We start from the raw sequence: 25,677 nt of genomic DNA, 5'->3' as shown, positions 1-25,677 counted from the left end.
AGGTTGGGGGGGTGTAAAAACCTTTCGATTGAGCTGCGGTTTTACAACCCCTCAACCACTACACCCTTTTAACTGTAGAGGAAGCGGCTGGGGATGGAAACATAGAGCAGCTCCAAAGCCTTGCTTTTTTTTTTTTTTTTTAAACATACTGTCACCATAGTGACGCTGTACTACTCTGGGGGTTGGGGGTCAATCGGGTTTTTTTTTATTTTTTATTTTTTTTACACACTGTGATTGCTTATTACAGTGAGGATCACTGTAAAAGCAATTGTTTTAACTGTCATGAATGTCTTTCATGAGTCATTGTTTACGATTGTGGTTGGTGTGACTGTCCCTGTGCCATATGATCACTGTTACCAATCACATAGATCACAATTGTAAACAATGCTGTTATGGATAGATGCCATTCATGACCGTTTTCTAATGGACATATTGCTGTGATTGGCCCAGGTTCCATGTGATCATTGTGACCAATCACAGCAGCCGAGTACCAAGAACTGTGATCCACACAGATTTTTCCTATGCACACATATTGGTACATCTTCCCAGGACAACAGAGCATCTTCCCAGCTGTTTATATACATTGGCCATGTGGAAATTGGTTAAAACCCCAAATAGCTTGCAATGTCCTGTTTTTCATTGTCCGTTTAAACCTCAAGATTTTGTCTTATGCACCAAGGTTTCTGTCTTTTTTTTTTTTTTTTTTTTTGAGCTAACCATAAGGACATATGTGATCCTATTTGACAGATATGTTTGCCACCGGTCGGTCCATAAAGGGTGCAGGGGTGCCGCCCTCCTAATTTACATGCATTTCGCACATAATTAGAGCCATAGGCTCTAATTGGCTTCAAAAAGTTAGTCACATTAGTAGATCAATATTCGCTATTGTCTTCTGGCTTCTCCTCCCGGTCACTCAGGACAGGAGGCGGATCTTAAAACCTGATTAGCTGGGAGGAGAAGCCGTGACTGTGGATGAGTACCAGCTGCCATTGCTTGCCACACCCCACCAGCGTCATTGGAGTGGATTGTGCTTGGAAGTAAGAGCCTCTTGGTAGTCGCCCTACTCTTCTATGCCTAACAGGGTAAGTAGAGACAGTTCACACAGTTGATGGCTACTTCATGAGGCAGACCTATTAAGCAGATGAAAGGCAGAAATGCCTTTCTTGAAGCCGGGCAACTGCTCCTGTCGGGGGAAGCTGTTACCTTACCCCCCCCCCCCCCCCCAAGGGCCTTCCGTGCCAGCTTAAAACCAGGTGTGTTGCACTATTTTGTCAGAAATGCCCCCTTTGGGCCAGTGTAAGGGAAGTTAAAAGCCGTGATCAATTGGCCCTATTGTGCTGGATTGTCTTTGTAACCTTTCTATGTCCTCTTGAACGTGATCCAAATTGATGTTCAGCATTTCTTTGCAGTTTTTTTACCACCTGTTTTAGGCTACATTAGCAAGCAACCTGATGGGAGGCAAGATGCTGCTACCTGTTCTTCTATAGTTCTGAAAGGTTTGAGTCCTTGTTCTGGGAAAAGTGAGCTACCTGTTTTGAATTAAATAATCCCTGGTTGCTCCTCTTGTGCCATTCCATTGGTGTGGTGGCCAGAGAGTCCATCTGTCACTAAGGGTGTGCTTAGCCATATTCTCTCTTGCTGATGCCCCAGGAACTCATTAATTCCCTTCAAACTGGGGGGGGGGGGGGGGGGGGGGAAACTGTTGCTGGCCTCCCCTGAAGCGTTTTAATAGCGCTTTACCTGTGCTTTCCTTCCACTGCCCTCAGTTGGATGGTCTCCTCTCTGCTGTGTGCATAGTGGGTGAGTACCCAGAGCACCACTCTATTGCCAGCTTTGCCTTAGGAACCCTGGGTAGCCGGCCTCACAATCTGTTCTCTCCATGTGCTTATCTGTCTCTCAGCAACCACTGCTGTTAGTGTTCTTTCTGTAGATTAACCACTTCAGCCCTGGACCATTTGGCTGGCCAAAGACCAGAGCGTTTTTGCGAATTTGCCACTACGTCGTTTCAACTGACAATTGCGCGGTTGTGTGATGTGGCTCCCAAACAAAATTGACGTCCTTTTTTCCCTACAAATAGAGCTTACTTTTGGTGCTATTGAATCACCTCCTGCGTTTTTTTTTTGCACTATAACAAAAAAATGCGGCAGTTTTGAAAAAAAACACAATTTTCTTTTTTTACTTTTTGCTATAATAATCCCCCAAAAATAGATAAAAAAAAGTTTTTTCCCTGTTTAGGCTGATACGTATTCTTCTACATATTTTTTTTTTTTTTACTAGTAATGGTGGCGATCTGCTGATTTTTATCATGACTGTGACATAGCGCACAGATCGGACACTTTTGGCGCTTTTTTAGGAACATTCACATTTATACAGCAATCGGTGCAATTAAAAATGCACTGAATACTATGTAAATGTGACTGGCATTGAATGGGTTAACCAGTAGGGGGCACCGCAGGGGTTAAGTGTGTCCTAGAGATGTGTTCTAACTGTGAGGGGGAGTGGGCTATATGTGTCACAACACTGAGCACCGCTCCGGATCACAGGGAGCGGTGATCAGTGTCCTGTCACTAGGAAGAATGGAGAAATGCTCGTTTAGATCAGCATTTCCCCATTCTTCCTCTCCAAGAGATGATCGCGGGTATCCCCACGGACATAGAGTCTGCGGGACCCGCGATCACACTCGCGGCAGGCACACGTGCCCACGATGCCACGTCTTAAAGGGAAAGTACAGGTACGTAAATATGCCTGTACGTGCCCTTCTGCCGACGTATATTGGTGTGAGCCGGTCGGCAAGGGGTTAATTTGCAGAAGCCATGTTAGGATTTTTCTCTCTAAGTTTGATCATGTTTTTCATCAGTCAACCCTGGCAGGGCTGACGTAAGGACCTTTGTAAACCAGGTGGTGTGTACACAGGGTTAGGGCTTGAGGCAATCGTATGATCTATTCATTTCTTTATGGGACATATTTGCAATCCTCAATTCTTATCCTGAAAGGGGGTTCAACAGGTTCCCTGCACTGGTCGGCAAAGGGTAGACATACATGAGGCCCTGTACAGTTCCACGTGGTTTAATGCTGTTTATACCACCAGTAACATTAAGAGTCACATATCTAGAAAAATTGCTCCAATTAGAACAGCCAAACACCATCACCCACAGAACCTGTGAGGCTCCTGGATGTGCGTTTATAAACCATATATAGCTGAGGCTACATACAGCATACCACACTATGTTCTGTGTGCGAGCTGAGACTTCCTGTCTCATACCCAGGAACACAGAAGAGTCTATTGCAGCAGCGTTCAGCCACTCAGAGCAATGTATTCTAGCAATGAATACAAAGTTTCCTCTGATTGGCTGATAATATCACAACCTCTGACTCAGCAAATCAGAGGAAGTTTTGTATTCATTGATAGAATACATTGCTTGCTCTTAGCGCCGCTGCGATAGACTCTTCTGTGTTCCAGGTATGAGACAGGAAGTCTCGGCTTGGACCTGGAACACACTGCTGTATGCAGCTACCTACAAGCTATACCACCCATCCAATGGCCTCACAGGTTAGTGAGGAACATAGTTAATTTGGGCCAGCTTTGCCCAAACAAACTATGTAAAGTTTGCGGAAAGATGGAGTTCTTCTTTAAAGCGTTTGTTACCCCAAGACTTCATAAACCTGATAGGTGCCTGCTGTACCATGTGAAAAAGTATCCTGTTCTATTTGTATTACTTACTTTATGTAAAATCCCTGGTGATCCTGCTAGTCCCCTTGCTTTCCTATTAAAAACGGAACCACTAAGTAGGCGAGCACACCAAGGTCAGTTCCCTATCTATGTTGGGAACTCGGTGTACTCTCATGCAACGATTAGACTTGTCCTGACATGCACCTCCTACATAGCCATTCACTGGGAAGTGCAGTGTGTTGCTGCTTCTCCTCCCCCAGCTCTTATGCAGCTAAGAACGGAGGGAATGTGATCACTTATAAAAAAAAGGTTGTTTTTTTGGGGGGTTTTTTTTTTAGATCTTTACAAAAATGTTTTTCCTTTCATTGTTTCATATTTTAAACTGAATAGGTTGTTTTACAAGGTGATCGTTTACAATCACTTTACAATTTAGCCTACTCTCAAGAGCTTTATTAGCAGAAGTTGCTTGGTAGGATTGATGACATCCAATCAATAGTTGGATCAATGGCAGTATCTGACTGTTTTTTGATTACAATATTTTTGGTGTATACGTTTGTTGTTGGTTCACCACTGATGCAAAAATTTATACAACTAATTTCTAGACAAATTCCCCCAGCCGCCCTTCCTAATCATGGCTCCAGTTTCAAAACAGAACCAATGATCCTATTACATTATTCCTAGCTAACATACTTAGGTGACTGTCTTGATCTAAACACCATTATTTCTTTAAAATTATGCTTTAGTCCCCAGGCCACTCAGTTGGATAACAGAAATGTGGCAGTAGGGATAATATGAGCCATGCAATTTGTGATAACATGTTGGAAAATTATGGCTTGGTGTCACAAGGTCTAATAGTCAAGGCCTATGCCTACTCTTAGCTTGACTAAATATTTATGTTTCATAATACAAGATTACTGTATTGATTACTTCAACCCTCGCTGTGTTTAGGCACACGTTGATGCTTTAGCAATAAATCACCATGGTCAATGTAAAGATCACAAGTAATGGTTATGCTAAAGGTTCTTGTGCCATTTGACTGAGCGGTGAGGTTTGATACAAATGACTGTGAGGGGTGAGGTGCTGCAGTGGTATGTTGTGTATATATTCCTCCTCTCCCCTCTGTGACTGATCAGCTGCTATAAATATCCCAAGAAATGGCTGAGCCAGAACCTGAATAAAAAGCTGGCAAGAATTCAAAGAGCAAGTTATGGATCGTGCTGCTTTGCTGCTTAACGCAAGTTAATATGCAGCAGTTCTAAGAAATGATTTTCAAAGTAATGTATGAGAGAACGTAATACGGTTAATAGCTCGGTTCACCATAAAATGCTAAAGCATAAATGCATCTGCTCCCATGTCTTAACTTTTCAACAACAATCAGGTCATACATAAAAGGCATTGCTTTTAAAAGACTACTCTTACACAAATGCCGGATGTGTATTGTGCATCCCCTTTTCCAATGTTTTGCATTATTGCCTACAAAGATACACAAATGTTGAGCATTTAGGTTTTGTGGAAACCACGAACAGGTCAGATGATCTTCACTTGACCCTTTGGACTTATAAACCACATCTACATACCTATCCCTCACAACACCGAAGATTGTAAAATTATTATATATAGCCAAATGTGAGGAAGACAGGCAAAGATGGGACAAAGGGCAACTGGCAACGGCACGCTTCTCAATTAATGCTAACTCGAAATATTTGGGCTACAAACTACCCATGTGGTACTACTCCTGTTTCCTTGGCTAAGTTTGCCTCAATGTACCCATCCTCTTGCTTTTGATGCTGCCTATCAAGTGGTACAATCAAGCATATTTTGGGACTGCCTGTAGCTGAAAAGAATATGGAATAGAGCCTATAAAATTGTGTTTTTGGTCCTTGGAATTACATTTCTGAAATATCTCTTCAGGATTTAATAAACAAAGGGAGACCAGGTCAACTTTCAATTTAAACTACTAGGGTTTATATTTCCACCATGAAATAAACAATATCAGAACCATGGAAAACCCCAACCCTTGGCTTAGCAAATAACCTCATATGGGTCTATGAAATAAGAAACCTTTGGCTAGTCTCGCAGATACAGTACTGGCATTTAATAAAGTATGGAAACCATGCACAAATATTTGCTAACAGGTTTTATACACTAGTCGCCACCTAGCTTTGATGTTGAAACAAACTACCTGAACACTACAAGGTCCAATACTCCCATACACCATGACCATACTCTCCCTCGCTGCTTTTATCTTTTTTGTTCCTTTTTTTTCTGCAGACCAGGACATCTAACTAGACAGCTCAGGTCCTAGACTTTCAATTAAGAAAAAATGAGCTAGGCCCTAGCTTGGAGCAGGCACATAATTTCCTAGTTTCCATATTCAGCCAAATTACCAGTTTACATTTGTGTACTAAATGAGTTTGAGTCCACTGTTTAACCAAAATTGACTACGTGTGAGGTCAAAGATGCACAAAACATGCTATATAAAATGTATTGATGCAGAAACTGCAAACAGTTCAGATATAATACGAATGCAGAGTGTGTATATCATGAGTTGGAAACTGTGGTAGACATACTATTGTGCAGGTGGTGCGGCCCTCTGGGGCTTAGGGGCCCTTTTATCCTAGCCAGTACCTTTTTTGTTTACCCACTGTTTTAGAAAACGCAGCTAGTCAACTTCGTAGTAGCTGGTGACATCTACAGTATCTGACGAAAGTTTTTGTAAATATTTTATTATATCTTTTCATGTGACAACACTGAAGAAATTACACTTTGCTACAATGTAAAGTAGTGAATGTACAGCTTGTATAACAGTGTAAATTTGCTGTCCCCTCAAAATAACTCAACACACAGCCATTAATGTCTAAACCAGTGGTAAAAAAAGTGAGTACACCCATAAGTGAAAATGTCCAAATTGGGCCCAAATTGTCAATATTTTATGTGGTCACCATTATTGTCCAGCACTGCCTTAACCCTCTTGGGCATAGAGTTCTCTAGAGCTTCACAGGTTGCCACTGGAGTCCTCTTCCACTACTCCATGACAACATCACGGAGCTGGTGGATGTTAGAGACCTTGCGCTCCTCCACCTTCCATTTGAGGATGCTCCACAGATGCTCAATAGCGTTTAGGTCTAGAGACATGCTTGGCCAGTCCATCATCTTTACCCTCGGCTTCTTTAGCAAGGCAGTGGTCATCTTGGAGGTGTGTTTGGGGTCGTTATCATGTTGGAATACTGCCCTATGGCCCAGTCTCCCAAAGGAGGGGGATCATGCTCTGCTTTAGTATGTCACAGTACATGTTGGCATTCATGGTTCCCTCAATGAACTGTAGCTCCCCAGTGCCGGCAGCACTCATGCAGCCCCAGACTGACACGTTGCCATGGCTGACCTATCCTGAAAATCCTATTTTCTTGGCTCTTTTGTTAATCCAGTGGTTTTAGTGCCTCCTGGGTTGCTTATCTAAAATAAGTATGTAGATTGGGAGCCCTGCACTGACATTCAGCCTGTCACCCGGTCCGACAGAAGTTTGGCCGGCTTCTGTCAGACGAGCATGCTGGAACACCAGCAGCCAAACTACTCCTGATCAACGCACTCAGCCAATGACAGAGTGTGCAAATCAGAGTGTTCTGGCGGGGGGAGGGGGGGGTGTCCCCCTGTCAGAACTCAGTAACTCAGCGGGGAAGATCGCTGTACTAACATCGGTTCCTCAGTTTTCTTTGTTTTGTTTTTTTTCCTTAAAAAATATTAGTGGCTTTAGTCCTCAAGTAACTATGTCATGTCATGTCATGTCATATTTATTTTTTTTTTTTATATGCTTGGGCTTTGGAATTGATATAATCTTTTGCAACAGTCAAAAAAAATAATAAAAAATAGCGCATCTATTTGGCACACATTGATGTCTTATTACACCATTGCCACAATTCCAAAAATAAATGGAGATAATGAAACGCCACAATACATTGGAATTTTTTATATTTTTTTTAGACCAAGCTGGTAGAGTATTGCTGATTGGAATTGTATTGGTTTTAACAATCATACAGTGGTGTGTTCCCATTGAGAAACTATATGCATGCCTATGGCCTATTAGAACAACAGCATTTTAGATGAATAATATTACTATTAAGCTGGCCACACACATATTGATTTCTTTCTGCTAAACAAAAGTAACCCAACAGTTTCCTCCATTCATGATAACTGTGCGGATGGATAAATGCTGCAAGAATACCTGAAAAGTGCCTATATTTGATTGGGTGGTGGAACTATTTTGCCAATTTTCCACCTGGCTCCTTCCAGTGAAAAATAAAAATTGAAATTGCACTGGATAGTGATAATAAGTAGCTAATGCTTCAACCGATATAAGTTGTGAACATAAAAAAGTAAAAAAAAAAAGTGCAGCGCTAAATAACAAAACACGAGAAACATTAATCAAACACATTTAAAGAAAAAAAATGAAAAATTATGCAGTGTCGAATCAATCAAATCCAAATGTGATAGTTCCTCCTATAATGCCAAGTAGATATAAATGCAAATTAAGCACTTCTAAAAAGAGTAAAGTCTCATCCACATAAGCCTGTGTTGAAAAGTAGAAAGGGAGCACCACTTCAGGGCGCCTTCACCATTCACTCACAATACGTTTACCAGATGGCATTGAGGTCCACGTTTAAAGAAGTCAAAATGCACCTGTAACCACAGAAAGGCATGTAGCTCCACAGCAAAATGGGATCTATGCGCTCCTATGCCACTCACTTTAAAGTCATGCACTTGGCTGGCTCAGGATTTGGCTGGAGGGTGGATCCCCACATGCTGGTTGTGTTGGAAGGTGGATCCTCACATTCTGCTTGTGTAAGGTACAATGGCCATTTTTTGTATTTGTTTCCCTCCGTAAACCATCAGTCAATCTTATGGTAGCATAATTAATAATGTAGAATGTCTGTTCCTTGCTAAAGAACATTATTTTTTATCAAATTGCTATGGGTAAAGTTCAGATTTAGGCACACCTGGAAGATTACTGTTCAGGTGCTGTCAACCAATTTTTGTGCCAAATAATAAGAATGGCAAGCATGAGTTCATGTTTATGTTCTTGCAGCCATTGTTTTATAAGGCCTGGGCATTACCTGTGGATAACTAGACTCCATGAGTGGTCACGGCACCACGTGAGTGACGCTTTGATGTCACAGATGATGCAGCCCAGCATGTTCGAGCATTCTCTATGTAACTTACGAGGCCTGCGGGTTCCATTTAGGAAAAGGCACTAAGAGCTGACACCAATAGTGACTAGCGCAGATAAGTGGCTATTGCTAGATCTCCCGAATGAGACCTGAAGAATCAATGCTGTCCCAGCTTAATACCTGTGAGACGCATGTATGGAGCAACTGGCTCTCCCAGGCAATCCAGCTGTGTCACTTCACAGCTAACGGTGGGGTGAGAGGACCTGTTGATCTTCTAGTCTGCTTTCAGCATCTGTGCACTTTATATCCATTATATGAACTGTGACTATCCTTGTTACCATCTTTTCTCGTTCAATGGAAGTAACATGGCAAGCCTCTGGTGATACTAAGGTGCATAACTTCTGAGACTCGAACTGATGACTTTTTGAGCCCTATACTGGTACATCTACTTTGCCAACTATTCATCTCACTTTCTATACACACTAGAGGAACTTTTCTGTCTAAAGGCCCATACACACGATCAGACTTTTTGACAACAAACAATTAGCTGTTTTGGAGCAACATCCGACCGTGTGTACGCTCCATCGGACAAACTTTTTCGGTTTTCATCTGACTTTTGTTGGCTGTGCGAACAGACAAACTTTCTGGCAACAAAAGTCCGATGTAGTAAAGTCTGATCGCATGTACAGAAAACCATAGGCCTTTTGTACAAAGTACAAACATGCATGCTCAGATCAGACAAAAATACAGAAGTTGACCAAAGGTGGCAGTAAAGAGCAGAAAATCCATCTGATTTGGTGAAAGTTGGCTGAAAAAGTCCTGCCATGTGTATGCAATACAAGTTCTCGGCCGACGCCCTTTGTACAAACTTTCCTGTGGATTTTTGTACAAAGTCCGATCGAGTGTATGAGGCTTTACAGCGAGTGAAGACATTAGATTCCCTTGTTGCCTGAATAATGCCTTTTGATGTTTGAGTCCTTCATTCAATACACCTACCTGATTATATTACCTATGCTACCCGAATGGGACTTCCTATTTTGCAGCAAGTGAAAGTTTATCAATCCGTCTGCTCTGTTACTACAGTGATTCCAATAGCTGGAAATTAGAGTTAATTTATAGCCACTTTGTTCCCAATTAGACGCTCTCCAATACGGCTGTACAGTTGGACACCTCTAGTTATGTGTGTGTATTTGCTACGTGCGATGCAGCTGCACTACTTAAAACAACGTTGTCATTTTTATTATTATAACTAAGGTGAAGGTGGTGGGGTGATTTTTACCAGTTTTTTTGTATGGTAAATTATTGTAATAAAGATCCCATGTTCAAGCTGCTTGGTCCTTTTTGTAACTTCTTTTCAGTACCCCTATCTACGAGTTGGACAACCTGTATCGGTGCCACTGATCAGACCTTTCAAAGATTTACAATAGGCATAGCCTGTATCGTGATAAATAAATAATACAAATGAACCACCACCCTAGTACTTACTTTAGGAGGCCAAAAGGGTTTCTGAGAGGAACAATTACTGGAATTTGAAGCGGAGTCTTCAGCATTTCTTTAGTGTTACTCCTGGCCTGTTCTGCAAGCTCAGCTCTGACAAATTCACAGGATCAATTCACTTTGAAAAGTGAGTCCCAAGTGGCTACCCAGCGCTGCTATTTCCTGAAGCTCCCTCTGAAACTAGTAGATAAAGGAAAGTACACCAGAAAATCTGTTTCAGAATCTAAAGTGAAATCCTGACTTTGATTTAAAAAAAAAAAAAAAAAAAACACACAAATGGAGGTTACTACAGATTTCAGTTTGGCTGCAACAAATGTACCAGCTGCATGTATACATCTATTCAGTTGTTTCTTGACTTTATAGGCCTGTATATTATAGTGTCCTGTTTGGGATTTGAACCAAGAACCCTACTGCTGCAAGGTGTAAGTGCTAACCACCAAGCCACTTTGCTGCCCTTGTATGTTACTTTCATTGATTATTTATCTGCCTAGTTTAATGTCTGTGTCAGAAATCAGATCTAGAACAGCAGAAAGCCAAGTATGCTTGCTGTTCTATCTGTATGCCAGATGATATCACAAAGTATGATTTAGCTTCAAAAGTGGAACTACAGATTACTTTACTTATTCACTTAACATGAAAACATTTATCTGATGCTAGGATGCACCTACAAATGACTTGGTGTATAACTAAAGACTTAAAGTAATACTAAAGGCTACACTTTTTTTTAACATTGGGGTAAAAATAAGTCCCAGTAGTTTGACCACTTCCCCTGTTCTCACTTTACCCGATGTCAGTGTCACTACTGCCTGGAGCAGGATTGATAAGTGTTGCTCCATGTAATTCTCAGTTCTTCAGCAGACATTGAGGGCAAATGTAAACAAGCCTTTACTGTCCCAAGCCCCCCTATAAGGCTGCTTTCCCACTGATCCATAGACTTCTGCATAGGTAGCTGCACTGAGCCATAGACTTCTCTTGCATCTTGCCGGTGTGGTGCACTTTTTCAGAAAGTGCACCATGACTCCTGCATTCAGGAGTTTTGAAGCGCTTTCAGTAAGTGCACCAAACCTGCAGTATATAATAGAAGTCTATGGTTCAAGGCAGCTAACCTGCCGGAGCCTCAGGTGCACTTTACTGCACCCACGGATCACTGTGAAAGCAGCCTAATAATGAAAAATGTACTATCAAACACTTACCGTAATTTTCCTTTCTTAATGGACTCCATGGTAGCATATGTTTGGGTATCTCTGCCCTCGTTCTTGCCCCACAGGACCCTACATCCATAAATTTTAAAGCTAAGTCAGAGGTCGTGTTCTGTAACTAGCCTACTCATGACACTGCTATGGAGTCCATCAGGAAAGGAAAATTACAGTAAGTATAGGAAATTTTCAATTTTTCTGAGAGATTCCATGACAGGATACATTTGGGAACTAACTAGCCACACAACACAAGCAGGAGTGCTGAACAAAAGAAGGTTTTAATTTTTTTTTAAATCCAGTAATCTTTATTACAAAATGTTCTTCATCAATCACATTCATATTATCCAGATACAGTAAAAACATACATTACATAAAATAACCCCACAACCAAAAACAAAGAAAGAAAGAAGGTTTTAATTTTAACCATCAACAGATAGCACTTTCAGGCCAAAAGCAACAGAAGATAGAGATGTGGACTCCATGCAATAGTGGGCCATAAACATATTGATGGATGACCATGAAGCTGCCCAGAATGTTGACACAGCTCTGGTAGAGTGTGCAGTCACTGCCTCCGGGGGAGCCAAGCCCTTAGCCCTATTTGCTTGACGTATGACTTGCACGATCCAGGCATCAATGGTTCTGGAGGTAGCTTGTTTCCCTAGTGGCCATTCTTCACTGTCATATGTAGCAAGGTCCCAGGCCTCTTTCAGTCTAATGAGAACCTCCATATCCAAGAGCTGCTGACATCCTTCCATATAGAGTGGGTTGTAAGGCATAGTGGGTGTAGTGTAAAGTCCATTCATGGGCACCAGACACTTCTTGAATGCAAAGAGATTTTATTTGTCTTGAACAGAACTTTTGGAGAGAGGGTTAGGGCCAGGACACCCTTAGGTAGATGCAATGTTAATTTGGCAGACTCCAAGACTTCTACAGATAGACAGCCATGCAAGGAAAGGCATCCAGCAAAACCACATCTGCATGTGTAAGAATGCTGTCTACTATGGCAACAGTCTTAGAACAGTTCCTAACAAGTTGTAACAAACTCCTTTTCTCTTATACAGTCACTTGTATATTCTCAACTCATTGAGCTCCCAGTCTCTCTCTCACTAGACTTGATGATTCACTGCCATTGAATCTCTTGAGCGCTTCCAATCTTCATTTTAGTATCTTCCTCAAGCGTCACCCCCGCTTCTCTGCTGGGTCCCTAGGTTGGCACCCCAATACTTCTCAAGCTTCCACCCCACTGGCCTGCTCAGTCCCTGGCTTGACACACACAACTGCTCTGCAAGCATCACCTTTACTGGCTGGGTCCCTGGCTTGACACCTGCTGAAGTTTATCAATTCTTCACCGTCCCCAGTTGGCGAGACTACTGCTCCGGTACTTGCTTCAGCTACTCACTACTGGTCCCTGGTAATAAGGTGGTTGGTCCCTTAGTATCTTCTGGTTGGACTGCAAGCCGCAATCCCAACCCTGCGCTGCCCTCTTGCTTCTGGATAGGCCCTCAGAGAGCCTGGGGTAGGCCCAAACTCTGGCCTAGCAGCCTGGGCAATAAAACACACGTCCACCCAGACAGCCCTCCAGGTGGCACAGAACACCGATCACCTGACGCCACCCAAATATATAGGTTCTCCCAGCAGACCAAGGGATTCAAGAAAACCCATGCCCATTGGCTTAGATACCCCATATACTCCTAATTATTATTATTATTATTCAGGATTTATATAGCGCCAACAGTTTGCGCAGCGCTTTACAATATGAGGGCAGACAGTACACTTACAATACAATTCAGTACAGGAGGGATCAGAGGGCCCTGCTCGTTAGAGCTTACAATCTAGAAGCTAATCTGTCCTTGCTTTGCCCTTGTCTTATGTAATGCCACCAGGTACCTGGCACCTAGCGGCAGAAGAGAGTAGTGCAACGATTCTAGACTTAGGTTGAAATCAATTGATCCCTAACACTGAGTCAAGGTAACTACATCTGGCAGGTAAATTTAGGAGCAACCCTGCCTAAACATCAGGGTGTTACACTTAGAAGTGGGAAGGACAATTTCCTGATTCTCACGAAATGCCAATGTGACCTTCGAATTTGAATACAGCATAGGTATCAAGACCACCCAATCTGGAAAAAAGGTCAAGGGCTCCTTGCAAACAAATGCTCCAATCTCAGAAACTCTCTTAGCAGATGTAATGGCCACTAGCAATGCCGACTTAATGGATAGATCCCTAATGGAGGCCGACTGGAACTGACCTAAAGTAGGGGTGGAAAGGAGATACGAGAGGTAAATACTGCTTAGGATCTTGGCTTCCTCTGAGGTCTGAGTTTGACTGCCCCTTTGAAGAACTACGCCACCAATTTGGGTACAGTGTTGCATGACCGCGTAATTGTCACTCAAAGTGTGAAAGCGCTAAAAATTGGCTTGGGCGGGAATGGGGTAAAAGTGCCCAGTAGGCAAATGGTTAGCGTAAGCCTTCTATGTTCCTAGGTATGTACAAAATAGTTTATGTAACTGCTGAGGAAGGAGTGAAGGAGACATTGCATCCAAGATGGCAGCACCCAATATTATTTTTAGGGTTTTTGGAGAGGCTTTAACAGGTAAATAACATTTAGAAAATATGTTAAATGTGTGTGTGTGTGTGTGTGTGTGTGTGTGTGTATATATATATATATATCATTTTCTGGGAAGATTGCTGTTGAGATGAATAATCTGGTGACAGGGTTTCTTTAACCACTACAGATCCGCGCTATTGCCAAATGACGGCATTAGCGCGGACCTACATTTCCGGGACTACGTCTATTGACGTCGTCCCGGATACGAGCGGCCTGCGCGCCCCCTGAGGGGCGCGCGCGGCGCGCTCTGTGATCGGCGAGTCCGTGAGACTCGCCTGATCACCAATCCGTGCAAGGGGTCGATCCCGACCCCTTATCACGTGATCAGCTGTCAGCCAATGACAGCTGATCATGTGATAGAACGGAGCCGGTAATCGGCTATTATTCCTCCTCGCGCTGACAGCGCGAGGAGAGAAAAAAAAAGCCGATCACCGGCGGCCGTGATCGGGACATCAGTCCCGATCACGGCCAGCAATACAGCTGACCACCTGCCCCCTGCCAGTGCCCACCTGCCCACCGCCGTGCCATCCTGAATAAAAGTAAGTGCCCCCATCAGTGCCCCCCATCAGTGCCCCCCATCAGTGCCCCCCATCAGTGCCCATAGTGCCCACAGTGCCACCTACAGTGCCACCCACAATGCCACCCACAGTGCCATCCAGCAGTGCCACCAACAGTGCCACCCACAGTGCCCACAATCTGCCTCAAAGGTGCTGCGACCCAGTGCCGCCCATCAGTGCCCAGCAGTGCCGCCCATCAGTGCCCAGCAGTGCCGCCCATCAGTGCCACCTATCCGGGCCACCTATCAGTGCCACCTATCAGTGCCCATCAGTCCCATCTATCAGTGGTACCTATCAGTGCCCATCCGTGCCACCCATCCGTGCCACTTATCCGTGCCACCCATCCATGCCATCTTATCTGTGCCCATCTTTGCCCATCAGTGCCGCCTTATCTGTGCCCATCGGTGCCGCCTTATCTGTGCCTATTAGTGCCGCCTTAACTATGCCTATCAGTGCCCACCAGTGCAGCCCATCAGTGCCCACCAATGCAGCCCATCAGTGCCCACCAATGCAGCCCATCAGTGCCCATCAATGCAGCCATCAGTGCCGCCTAATCAGCGCACTTCAATGAAGGAGAAAAATGACCCGTTTGCAAAATTTTATAACAAACTATTAAAACATTATTTTTTATTTTTTATTTTTTTGCATCTTTTTTTGTTTGTTTAGCAAAAAATAAAACTCCGAGCTGTAACTAAATACCACCAAAAGAAAGCTCTATTTGTGGGAAAAAAATGATAAAAATTTCATTTGGGTACAGTGTTGTATGCCCGCGCAATTGTCATTCAAAGTGCATCAGCGCTGAAAGCTGAAAATTGGTCTGGGACTGAGGGGGGTTTAAGTGCCCAGTAAGCAAGTGGTTAAAGGGGCACTGTCACCATGTTACACATTGCTTACATTGTTTTCTCATTTGTTGTTCTGTGCCTGAGAAATGCACCCCTATTTTGAGCAGTATCTGATAATTCTTAGCAAGCCAATGGCCTCTTCTCCTTAAAGGGATTGTAAAGTGAATTTTATTTTTTATTTTTTAAATAACAAACATGTTATACTTACCTCCAGTGTGCAGCTCGTTTTGCACAGAGTGACCCCGAACCTGCTCTTCTGGGGTCCCTCGGCGGCTGTCTCGGCTCCCTCCCGCAGGTGTTTCTCACGTTCATGCGAGCTCCCTCGCATAGTGAGAAGCACCTCCCGTGATACAGCCGGCGGCTATAGCAGCTTGCTGTATCACACGGCCCCGCCCCCCGGCGCTCCGCATCAGTGGATGTGATTGACAGCAGCGCGAGCCAATGGCTGTGCTGCTTTCCATCCATCCACTCCAGCCAATCAGTGGCCAGGCTGAACGGTGGAAAGGACGGCGGGGGCAAGCGCGGGATTTTCGAGGGGTGAGGTAAGTAAAATGGGGGGGGGGGGGTCGGGCCGCAGACACTGTCAGATGTTTTTTCACCTTAATGCATAGAATGCATTAAAGTGAAAAAACATTTACCTTTACAACCCCTTTAAGTTCCCACAGCAAAATTGTCTAGCACTAAGCATAGGATAGGGTTAGCAGCCATTGCAATACCTATTGCCAACACATCATAACACATGTTATATGTGTATATGTGTGTGTAACATATATGAGCCTCCCAACACATTACAATGTAGAAAACCAATTAATATGCTATATTTTTTTTAAAACACACTGCAGCACTGTGATAGGAGCTTTATTATAGGGAACCACACATGTATTTTAGAGCACTGAAATCTGTGCATTAAAAAGCAACAGTGTAAATGGGCCCTAAGTATTGAGCTGCAAAATTACTTAAAGAAGTATAGCTTTATAAACCAGAAAACCGCTGGGGCATCATTTAAGTTATATTCTTAATCCACTGAAGACCACAAAGAAGGAGCAACAGGGCTGAATGTAACCCAAAAAACTCACCAGCTTGACATGCGTGCTCTAGAGCCTCTCCCTTAATCCTCTGCCCTTCATCACCAGCATTTGAATAGAACATTCAGGCACGTTGTGTAGCTGGCAGGGTAATCCCACTACACCCTAGACAGGGAGAACAATACAACTCTCCATGTGACCTGACTGTTAAGCAGCATGCTACCATCCTCATATATGCTTTCACTTCTACTTGCAAAACATGGACTAGGCAGAATCTGAGCCAAATAAGTTTAACTCTTCCACTACTTCTTATAGTGCAGCAGTGGCAACTAAGGCTGGCCATACATGGTTCGAATCTCAGCTCATTCAGCAGGCACAGGCCGAGATTCATATCATTAATGGCCAGGCTGAATGTACCAAGTTGAACGATCAATCAACTTGGGTATAACCAGCCTGCCAGATTCTCTTGCGATTATTATTATACAAGATTTATATAGCGCTGACAGTTTACGCAGATTATCGCTATCAGCTTCTATAGCCACTAGTGATAATTGCTGTCTTCTCCTGGCAAGGACACCTCCCCCCCTGGGGGCAGACAATTGCTCGACAGGAGCAATTTTGAGGGATGTTAAATTTTGTGTGTCGGAAATTCCAATGGAAACTGTCCGATAAAGCCTACACACGGTTGGAATTCCAACAAAAAGCTCCCATCAAACATTTTCCGACGGAAAATCTGACCGTATGTACGGGGCATAAGAGTCACGCATACGCAGTGTGGCCAGGTATGCAATTAATTATGGGACATGTAGCCCCAAAGCAACATACAAATTACAATTACAAAGTAAATTTGCTTACTGAAATACGGATAAAACACAGCAGAGATGGACACAGTCTGGAGGTTTTTCACATGGCAATGTCTGTGTTTTGTTAGAGAGGACAGGAAGTTCTTTTTTAGCAGATTTCTGGCATTTTGTTTTTTATTTTGTGATCTGAGTGCAAAAAATTTTTTTTGATATAAATATTTGGTATTCTGAGAATTAGAAGATTTTTTTAAAATACATACATATTCACATGCTATACAGACCATACTCACATTTATGTGTAGGAGCATTCTGCCATGAAGATCGGGCGTTCACACATTAATACCATGTGCAAGGGCCCTGAGTTAAAAGTTGCTAGAGGCAAAGCATCAAATTTAAATGAGGGTTTAACACTACTTTAACCTTTCTGCTAACACTTAAACTTAAAGTGGTTCTAAAGTGTAAAAGTTTTTTTTTTTACCTTAATTCATTACTTGCATTTCTTCCCCCTGCCCCTAAACACTTACCTGTCTCCACTGATGGAGCCAGGCATGTGCCCAGACTGCAGGTATTCTCCCTTCACTTTCTCTTCTCACCTTTTGTAAATCAGGTGAGGAGGGTGTGGGGGTGTGGCCGAGCAGCTCTGTGTGTGTCTATGGATGCACACAGCTCAGCTCAGGAGCATGCTTGCAGGTGTGCCATCATAGCACGTGGCTTGCTTTGGGGACACTCACAGGGAGAAGATGCGGACAACACCAGTGGAGGACTACTTAAGTAAAGGACCACTCTATGCAGTATTGTTACACAGAGCGGGTAGGTATAAACCTCTTTTTTATTTTTTAATTACAAAAAAATCAAAACGCTTTAGTATTACTTTAATCGCTGACATAACTTGGAAATTCACCATTAGTACTTTACCCAGCTGCTTAACCCATTCCTTCACTTAACCTTAACCTTGGGTGATGTGCTATATAGAAACTGGGAATACATCTCGGATGAAAGCCTCTCCTGACTCCATATTACCCAGCAATCTCTTGCACTGTGCAACCAAAGTGACAGCTCAGTCCTACAGATTACACTGGGAGATTGGGGCCTTACCAAAGTAATCACAGGCGCTTCACTGTCAGTGTGACAGCTTGACTTGTATCAGGAGCTCTGTATGCCCCTGATAAACTGAACACTGAGAACGGCTGTTAAAGTGACAGCCCATTCTTAATCTGCATTTTCTTTGTAATAAAAGCTGGTATAACCTTTATTCATAAATGACTGTAAAAAAAAATGTGGTGGTCATGCTCCATGTTTTATTCTCCAGCTATTCCCTTGTGGTGTCTGCTGAAATGATAGTGATACAATGTTTCATCCATTCAGTGCCAGAGGAATTATTTTAAATGCAACAGATCTATGCATTTTCATATAAGAGTTGCTGATGAACCCTGAAAGCAAATCATTTAATTATAGTAAATTCTATCCCATATGAACCCTATTAACCACACATTACACTTACAGAGATTGCACCCTCTTAAAAATAAAAATTTCCTGTTCTTTTAAAGAGCGTTAAACCGCATAGTGCTTGTGCGGTGTCATTTGTCCCATTCTGTGTTGTAATATACCTGGTTGATCCTGCCTGTTCCTGGTTCCCCCTTAGTGTGCTGACCATGGTAATCATGGTTGCTGATCCATGATACCGTAGTCAGTTTACATGCCTCCGTCATCCCACTGCTCTCCCCCTCCCTCTCTCCCTGTCACTTTTTAGTGTGTGAGCTTCCATGCGGCAGTAAAGTTAATGATCTCAATTACTGCCAGCCCCTCTGTAATAATAAGTTATACTACAGAGTGTAGTATATCTTATTATTACAGAGGGGCTGACAGGAATTGGGATCACTGACTTTACAATCACTTTATTTAGCCCTAGTCACTCTTTCTTCTGCTTGCTCTGATTAACTTTTTTTTTTCTTGCAAACTTTTTAAATTTTTTACTGTCTGTACAAAATAATTAGCATTCTCTATTTTGCTCACAAGTTTATTGAAGCTTAAGTTCCTAAAAATGACACGCAAGGAAAAAAAAAGCCTTTACTTTGTGCTATTACCAAACGTCTGAAGACATCAGACATAGGCTAAAGAAATGGCGTTGGGTGGTGTTTGAGATACGTCATTTCCTGTCAGCTGGAATGCAGGTGGAGTGCTGACTGGCAATTCCTATACAATCAATGCTGATCTCTATCTTCTTTGATACAAGTGCAATACAACCTTCTTTTTTAAATAAATTATTTGATCTGTCTGACCTAAGTGGAATATCTACTTACCTTACTGCTTTGACCCCTTTATTTTCACCCTCCTCTCTTTACATGAAGCAACGATACACGAACACCCGAACCATAATCTCTAGATTCGACAGACGGGAACTTTGTGACCCACATAGAGTTCTCCCCTATGAGAAATGGTGTTTCAATAGCACAATAACAAAAGCCCATGCATATATATAATGGATGGGCACTGCTCGTTGTGCAGATAGTGGTGCTCACAGACTATGGCTACACAGGCTTATATACTAAATTAATTCTGTTGAAGCTAACAAATTCTTTATACAATGTGACGTTATGGTACCAATATTGAAATGTCTATTTCTACCTTTATGTCAATCTACAATACACATATATAATGTATACCTCTCCTTTCTTAATAAAATAAGATTGAACTAAATAAATTATTTGAATTACTGCACCGTGAGAGTATTCTTTCCTCTCCCTCTCTATATGGCAAAACTGGAGCTTTGAATATGATATATATATATATATATATATATATATATATATATCTAACAGCAGCGGTTTGGATTCATTCCTGTGAGCTCATGTATGACATCTTGGATTTTACAATATGCCTAATTTGACTCCCTGTAATAGGGTTCGATTAAGTCTGGTGAGTGCATAGTGTGCCTCCATGGTGGTGAAAGGAACCTTTCCTATACTCACTGAGGACGTTATTCACTTGTGGGATCCTTACATGGACTTAAGTTTTATGTATTTTTTATAATTCAAATGAAGATGTATTTATTTGTTTATTCAAGATGGTGATTTATTATATGTCATTTATGATATGAGAGCGTGGTTCCTTTGTTTCTTTTCACATTTTAGGTGTTTTTTTTACACTTTGCAACACACAGCTCTTTATTGTAGTTTGTTTTTTGGTCATTGATTTGCACAGGTTTGGAACCTATTGGTTACTATATTTTCTTTTAACAAGCTTTTTGTGCCAAAATTATTGTGACAAATTTTAGAATAAAATTAGCATTCTACATATATGTACCATTAATTATGTTGCCTATATATTATATTGAAAATTAAAATAAATATTTGATGACAATAGGACCAAAGGAAAAGCACTGCCTCCCCTCCAAAAAAAAAAAACACTTATGTATTATAAGTAATTATGACATTATTGGTCTGTAGCTGAAAAAAACTGCTCTGGAGCTTAATTGGTTACACTCTTAGTTTATCCTATCTCATTTTTTTCATTTAAAAAACACTTTATTGAAAACAAGAGAGCCAATGTACAATTGCATGGCACAGTACACAACAGAGAGTGCATAAGTGGTATCCACAGTATTAAGGCACAATATGGACTTATCAGGTAGCTCTCATTAGAGTATGTACAGTATTAATGCAAATGCTTAGTACCAACAACCATGACCTGAGAGCCAAGTAAAAAGTGGGAATTGAGGGTAGAAAAAGGGAGGGGAGAAGGGTACTATACAATCATGGACAGGTAGACATAAATGGGGGGGTGGTGAGCTAAATCAGACTAAAACATCTCAGCGCTTCCAATTAGGGCGTGGTGGCTTTGCATGAAGTATATGGCAAGGGTACACACATAAAGAGAGAATCTCTAAACGTTCAGCGAGAAAAAAAACATACCATAGAACCCTGTGGGCAATATAATTTGGCACAGGTGTCTGACCACTCGAGCTATCTATCCCATATTTTATTACATTTCGAGGTGCAATCTCTATGAAGATTTTTTTATATGGGAATGTAGAGTTACTCTCTCTCTCAACCAAGCTTGAAAAGTAGGAGGACAGCCTGCATCCAGGGACAGGCTACAAGCTTCAGGGCACTGAAAAGGGTTTTGTGCAGGAAAACCGTAAGGAACTTGTTTGCATCAGAATCTAGAAGCAGACCAAGTAGACATGGTTTAGGGTCCAATTGGAGTGGGGAACCCATATTGTCCTTTAATGATTTGCTCCCAGTAGGCTTGAATAACTTGGCAGGTCCACAGTAAGTGGCATAGGGTACCCGTAGCCCCTATAAGCGTGGATATGTAACTGAACATGATCAGTTCTGCAAACAGTGGGCAAATATTGCAAACTCTAGATATGCATGGTTAGTAAAGACATATCCCAACAGACTAAAGGCTGCAATTAAAACAAAATGTGGTTCAACAAAATACTGACATAAGGGGGTGATGCTTTTTCCAACTCAGTAATTCTGGTTTTGATTTTTTTCTGACATACTGGTGCTATATCTTTCGCTTGGATGTTATAAGTTCCACTGAGTAAATACAGCTGTATAAAACCAAAACTGTGTCTGTCTTCATTTCAGGATGCAAAGCAACAAAATGTGATTAGTTTAAAGGGGGTGACTCTTTTCTATAACCACTGTAAGTACTTTATTCAACTTGTATTTGTTGTGCAGTTTTCAATCTGATTGATTCCTATTAACTGTTTGTGTCAGTTTTACTATCTTAAAAGATCCCTCACGTTTTCAAGCAATTTTTCCACAAATTACCTTTTTTTTTTTTGACTGTTCTATAATATAGACAGGCCCAAGGTAGACAGATTCATGTTGCTGTGTATTATATATATATTTTGATTTTTTTTAAATCATATTTGGCAAAGAAAATCAAAATATATATTTGATAAAGAATACAAAAATACATCAAATATTACACAAGTATTAGTTTGTAATGTGACATATTGATATGTAGTTACCATTTTGAAATTCCAAATATTTCATACTGCAAAATTACAATGTTATGTTTGATGCAGAAAATATGTTTGTATTTATATATGTTGATAAGAGTATCAACACTGTTGTATTGTCTATGACAGAATTCAATGAAAATCTAATTTACAGAAAATATATGAATAAATACTATGTATATATGCACCTGCATTTTTTTCCGAGAATTTGGATGACATGGGTCACCCAGAACACATCCTTCTGTTTGACAATATTATTGGATAATATAAGAACACACAACATTTCCCATGGAAAGCCTAATTAGGCTATAGCAGTCTTTCAGTTGATCAGTCATCCATTTCCGCTCATTTACGTAAAAGCCACCCTGCAATACATATTATCCATTATTGATGATGTGCCATAGATATATTTCACAGCTCCATAAAAAAAACTGACAGTGACAAAATATAAGCATGTGTTTTATATAATTTCAGAAGACACGTTAACTTAGCCAAGTGTCTAAATTCTAAACCTAGAGGAAACAGTAGAAATGTGGCCCCTAGGAACCAATTAGTACCTGCAATAAAAATGCCACAATGTTCCTCTTGGCTAATAAGGCCACCTATAGTAGTATTGGGCCAATTAAAACATGTAGGTAGTATAGGGGTTAGGGCCAGCACTCGACACTATCAGGAAATACTGAAACTTGGCGGTTATAGCAGTTAGGGATTTGGCACTCTGTGGAAGTGGCAAAAAAAAAAAGATGAGGGTGTATGCGGGCACAATTGAGTGACTGTGTTGTATTGCTGGACCTCTTTGGCACCTTTTTTGGTTCAGACGGGCTTGTATAAAGAACTCTAGAAAGATATAGAAAACCCACATTCAATCCAGTTTTGTATTATGAAAATGGTATTATAAATAGGACCTTTTCCTCCTCTTTATCTTAGTGAGGCAAAGAAATTGGAAGACCATGGGGCAACAACATAAGACAGGGTCCATTAAAGTCATAGTGTTGCATTACCACACATACGTTTCCATGTTGTGTCACATGTTAACATGCTTTGTAGGCTTAGCAGTGCTCCGTGTTTGCCAGCTTTGGCTCCGGAGTGGATCCAGCAGTTGACCTCCAAGCCTAGGCTTGCTCCAAAAACTAAACACGTTTTCCAGACTTAGCAAACCCTCAGCTTCAGGAAACTTCAGGAACCCCCCAACTCCAGCTTCAGTGTTGCTCCCTCCTCCTACAGATCAAGAGCTGCACTAGAAAATGAATGCTCCAACTGAAAAATAATTCAGAGCTGCTCTGCTCAGCTACAACCCGTAAAGAGATAAGAATGAAGAACATGACTTTCTCTTGATCCCTGAAATCACAATTTGTGTAGGTGTCTGGGCAGCATTCTGGGGATCATCATATAAAAGAAATGTTTGTCCTGGCACTATATTGCACTCACTGTTCTGTAAAAAAAGGTTTATTAAACAAAATTGTTTTGTGTACTACGTCCTAAATGGCATCTTGAAATTTAGTGAAAGAGAGCCTTGACTGTGGGAAGCATGGCATGTGTATAAGGGAGCCTTCCTAATCTTAATTACCTTAGGTTGAATTATTCCGTACTTGTTTATTTTCAATGCTTTTGACTGTTCTAGCCTAAGGGGTGAGGATTGGGGTGCTTTTATAAGTATGGTTGGTGGAGGGGATTAAGCTCACCATCAAAGACTAGATTTTCTCTGATACATCCTGTGAGAAAATCAATTGATTGCCTTATCCATACATCACTGGAGGAATCCCCAATGCCAGCTAATTTATTCAGCAGACTCGGCCCCAACGACTGCCTGAATACAATGGCACTCCCGAACATTGACTACATCTGATAGGATACTGTCACTGTTTGACCAATAACTTTCCACCCGACCCAGTTGTTTTTTTTAATTGACTTTTGTTGAGTCAAGTGGTCCTTGCAGAGCCACCCACTGCTTGTTTGTTGTGCTGTCCATGGTCAGCCGCCTTACTGACCTTAACCTTCCTTTGATCTTCTGGTGAGGTCTTACCCACCCTCCCTATTTGTTTGTCACTGCTTTATTTGTGGGTTTTACTTTTCCAGCAGTTGAGAGGTTCCTGCTTAATGGCTTCTTGGGCCTGTTAGTCAGATGCGGTGAGTACTAAAGGCAAAATAAAAAATTTACATATATGTTGCCATCTATCACTGTTGGAATTAAACATGAATTAATGTTATATTTCTAAAGTTTCTACAAGTTTCTACAAGTTTCTGGTGTATGCAACTCCAGTTTCGGACAAAATCTGTTGGAAAAAATCAGAAGGAATTTGGTGGTCGGAATGTCCGACCATGTGTACAAGGCATTACTGGAACCATGTCCTGTGGTCTGATGAGACCAATTTGGTTCAGATGGTGCAAGTGTGTGTGGCAGCAAGCAGGTGATGAGTCCAAAGACAAGTGTGTTTTGCCTACAGTCAAGCGTGGTGGTGTGAGTATCATGGTCTGGGGCTGCATGAGTGCTGCCGACACTGGGGAGCTACAGTTCATTGAGGGAACTATGAATGCCAACATGTACTGTGACATACTGAAGCAGAGCATGAGCCCCTCCCTTCAGAGACTGTGCTGCAGGGCAGCATTCCAAGATAATGACCCCAAACACACCTCCAAGACTACCACTCACTTGCTAAAGAAGCTGAGGGTAAAGATGATGGACTGGCCAAGCATGTCTCTAGACTTAACCCTATCTGTGGGACATCCTCAAACGGAAGGTGGAGGATTTCAAGGTCTCTAACATCTACCAGCTCCCTGATGTCGTCATGGAGGAGTGGAAGAAGACTCCAGTGAAAACCTGTGAAGCTCTGGTGAACTCCATGCCCAAGAGGGTTAAGGCAGTGCTGGAAAATAATAGTGGCCACTTTGGGCCCAATTTGGACATTTTCACTTAGGGGTGTATTCACTTTTGTTGCCAATAGTTTAGACATTAATGGCTGTGTTTGTAATGCTCCGTATCCCCTTGGTGACAAAGAAAAAGACTTCAGACTCATCTGAATACCATCACCAGAAGACACCTTGTGCATGGATAATCTCTGTTGGTAATAAACTCACCACAGATTAACAATAAAGAAGCCATGTATGATCATACACTGTTGGATGATCTCCTGTCCTTAGACTCTTACAGGAAAGGTGAAATGTGAAAAGCACTAGAGCCATTATCTCCTTATACTTGGGGAGGACTCCTGTCCCTCTGTCGCTGTATGCACTGTGGAGCAATTCATCCTCAAAGTTCACAGCAGAAGCACTGAAGTCACTCAACATGTACCGCAACAGGAACATCTTCTGGTGATGGTATTCACATGAGGAGTCTTTTTCTTT

The sequence above is a fragment of the Lithobates pipiens genome, unplaced genomic scaffold (assembly GCF_037356315.1).
Source record: "Lithobates pipiens isolate NorthernLeopardFrog02 unplaced genomic scaffold, aLitPip1_a1.2 Scaffold_8, whole genome shotgun sequence".
NCBI lineage: Eukaryota > Metazoa > Chordata > Amphibia > Anura > Ranidae > Lithobates > Lithobates pipiens.
This window is presented reverse-complemented; position numbering follows the sequence as displayed.